Source organism: Etheostoma cragini, chromosome 8 (genome assembly GCF_013103735.1).
Source record: "Etheostoma cragini isolate CJK2018 chromosome 8, CSU_Ecrag_1.0, whole genome shotgun sequence".
In the NCBI taxonomy this organism is placed as follows: Eukaryota; Metazoa; Chordata; class Actinopteri; order Perciformes; family Percidae; genus Etheostoma; species Etheostoma cragini.
Genome location: NC_048414.1, coordinates 28060240 through 28064280, shown reverse-complemented (window position 1 = coordinate 28064280; position 4041 = coordinate 28060240). Strand labels below are relative to the sequence as shown.

Sequence of the window (4041 nt, the reverse complement as noted above, 5' to 3'; positions counted from 1 at the left end):
GTTATTAAGTGTGTCTCAGAGAGAGGACAAACGTGTATAGACAACACTACAATGTGACACACACATTTAGCATTGTAAATAACCCCGATCAGCTAGCATGACTGAACACACAAACGCACACACTTATGTATGTATTTATGCATGCATTTATAGAATTAGATGCACGAAAGACTGGGCCTGTGCGCACGCAGACACACACACACACACACACACACACACACGAATGTCAAAAAACATTTTGCCTTCATTAAATATTCAAACTGGATTTATGTATTTATGTGTACATTTAGAGATCACACACGCACACAAACACACACACAAGCACACAGAGAGAGGAGAAAACACACACTCAGCATGCAGAGCACTTAACCCCAGCCCTTCTCCTTTCTGTGGTCTCACACACACCCCCACCTCTGCAGTGATGTGATACACAGTGTGAACAGCACCAGCTCCACACTAGCTGGAGTCCTTATGAGCACGGACCAAATGAGATGTCTTTTAGGGAGGACGTTTGAGACAATATTGACCGTGGTTAGAATATTTAGATTGTTCTACTCCTAGTCTCGCACGTCCCGCTGTATCGCCACGGAGTCAGGTCTGGCAACAAAATCAAATGCTCCACATACGATATTAAAGGTCCCATGACATGGAGCCCTTTGGATGCTTTTATATAGACCTTAGTGGTCCCCTAATACTGTATCTGAAGTCTCTTTTATATAGAGCCTAGTGGTCCCCTAATACTGTATCTAAAGTCTCTTTTATATAGACCCTAGTGGTCCCCTAATACTGTATCTGAAGTCTCTTTTATATAGACCCTAGTGGTCCCCTAATACTGTATCTGAAGTCTCTTTCCTATAGACCTTAGTGTTACCTCATAAGGGGAAGATCCGCCCATCTGAGCTTTCATTTCCTCAAAGGCAGAGCAGGAGACCCAGGGCTCGGTCTACACCTATCACCATTTCTAGCCACTGGGGGGGGGCATAGGCAGGCTGGGGGGGGGGGGGGGGGGGGGGGACTCATATTAATGTTAAAAAATGCCATGGGACCTTTAAATAAAGTTAACTGTTGACACAATACAGTAACATGAGCTATTTAAATTAGCTGATACATGGTTAAACCTCATTAGCTCTTAGCAGCGCCGTGCCACCAATCGGTCCCAAAACGTCCCAGTTAGAGAGGACACACCCTAAACATATTCTTTATCAATCTTAACAACAATTCCCTCAAATACCCAAGCTGCCCTGCCTTGTTGCACCATCCAAACGTTCTAAAATACATGACATTTGCAGGCCGTAGTATTCAAGCTCAAAGTCTCTTGTTTCCTGAAGAGAACAGAATTTTGCCAAGCCAATGACATTCGGCGATTATTATTATTATTATTATTATTATTATTATTATTATTATTATTATGTGTTCATTCTTACAGTGACCAAATTATAAAAAAAATCTGGGGTGTTATTTTGTGTCTCTGGTGCTTCCACACGTGTACAAACTTGAAAAAAAAAAAACTATCCTTGGTGTTTTGAGTGCGATCCAGTTTCTGAGTGTCCTATGTCTTCAGTCTCCGGGTGAGCTGTCCAACATCTGCACGGCTTCCTACGTCACTAGAGACAAGGTGGCTAACCTAGCATGCTAGCTCGTTCTCAGTGGAAAACACTGCTACAACACACACTAGTTGACCAGAATCTCCAAAAGAACTACTTCCTGTCCCTGTTCTAAGTTGGAGAAAGAGTTATCTAGCTGATGGGATCTTACCGAGCTACTGAGCATGTGTGACTCCCGACAAAGATAGTACAGTAGTGAGATGTCTTACTCTCTAGATAAAACAAGTGAGATGTCTCACTCTGTAGATAAAACTAGCGAGATGTCTCACTCTGTAGATAAAACCGAGACCTAAACATTTAGGGTGAAAACAGGCTCTGCAGCAATAGTACACCAAATATATGGTGTTTTTTGAAAATGAAACCATGGAAAGCGATTCTGGTACAACCTCAAAATACTATTATGAACCTGAAAATGAGCCGAACCTGGCCCTTTAACTTGAATCTGGCTAACTATCCCACTTGTATGTATTATTAGCAGGCAGGACCAGAGCAGACCCTGGGAATAATGGATCATGGGCCAGTTCCATCAGCAGTGATTTAACATAACATCTAGACGACAAGGAAAGACAGCAGTGAGCTTCATGTGTCAAATCTCCAACATTTAATGTGAGTTTTGTCCATGCTCATTTCATAACTAGGTTGTGTGTGTGTGTGTGTGTGTGTGTGTGATGTACAAACAGCCGCTGTTTGCTCTGAGCTCATGGGAATCCTACTACTTTCTTCTTCCAATTCTATATTTATCTGACCCATCCCTGCTCTCTGCTGCTAGAGTAGACCTGTGTGTGTGTGTGTGTGTGTGTGTGTGTGTGTGTGTGTGAGAGATCCAACCACATGCTGTCTTATTCCCCGTGTGATCAGAAAATCAAGCTACGCTCAGTCGAACATGCTCCACACACACACACACACACACACACACACACACACACACACGCAGTTTCTAGTAACATGTACAGTACCGTGTAGGTCATGGATTTTTTGGGAAGCTGTGACCAGGTGGAAGGTATCATGGGAATGGTTGCTGTGGCAACTAGGATTTCACTGGCTGATAGTGCAAGTGTGATGATGTCACTAATGTCAATACAAGCTGTGGGACGAGTTGGTGGAATAACGGAGCTCAGAAACACAGCACAACACACACACAGCACAACACACACAGCACAACACACACTCACACACACACACACACGTTGTAGAGCGTCCTCTTGTGGACAGACTATGTAAGGCCAACACTTATCACATGGTTGACAGTCCGTTTTTATTTTTTAAATGTGCATTTATCAGAATCACTTATTAGTCATAACTTATTCTGATAAGTGAATATTTAAAAATAAAAATCTTTAAAAAAAAAGAAAGAAAATATGCCGATACAAAAAGATTGGGAAATGCCTAATATTGGCTAATAATAACAGCCCACCGATATATCGATCGGGCTCTACTCTCTGCTACACAATCTCCTTTCTGTGGTAGGATCCCACACACTGACACAGAGACACAGACACACACACACACACACACACACACACACACACACACAGAGCTGAATCTCCAGTGTGTTTCATCACAAGGCAGGAGGCAGCAGGTCCGTGTGTGTGTGCCAACTTTAGCAGATCTGAACACATCTTTTTCACACTGCAACTTCTACACATCACTAGAGAGGACAGCCACGCAGAGGTCCTCTACACCTCTGCTCGCTTCTCACCAATAATCAGTCAAACAGCTGTTTCAGAGAAGAGCTCTGTGCTATCATGTTGCAGTTGTTATAATATATTAGAGAATACACTTGCTCTGGCTTCGGCCATCGCTCAGCGGGGGGGTCAACGCAATCAAATGACAGAAGATTGCATAACACAGTTAGAATAGTTAGGTTAATTATTAAAAGGTCATAATGATGTGGGCATCCTATCAGTACTGGGAAACAAATGTTTCAGATATGTTAAATCTGAACAGCGACTGATATCAAAATCATGGTCGAAATAAACTGAGCATGTTTTATAATGTGATGATTCACTTATTCCAAAAAAAAGAGTGCACAAGCCACGATAGCAATATGCTTATAGGTTATTCTTTGAGAAGGGAAATGTCTAACAGTGGTGATTGAAGGATATATTAAATGAATGCTGACAGCATATTCCAAGCAAACTATAAAAGCCTGCAGCACAAAAAATACAAGAGCAAACATGCACACACGTGTGAATACAATGCACTGTAGTGTAGCACTCTGATTCTGAAGATATGGTGCTCTAACTGCAGATTACATTAAGTTATTATTAATATCATTAACCACAAGGATGGTGGAAATCATCAGTTATTCGAGCAGATAACAATGGTAATATTGTGCATTCCTAATAATGGAAGTAATACAAGCTTTAACATGTGTGGTGTAGCTGAGGGGTCACACACACACACACACACACACACACACACACACACACACACA

General features: G+C 42.0%; 1 protein-coding gene across 3 annotated transcripts in view; it reads right to left on the bottom strand.

The window, feature by feature from the left end:
* Positions 1-4041, bottom strand: part of bcar1 (BCAR1 scaffold protein, Cas family member) — a 65813-nt gene that overhangs the window by 60701 nt on the left and 1071 nt on the right. The window lies entirely within an intron of this gene.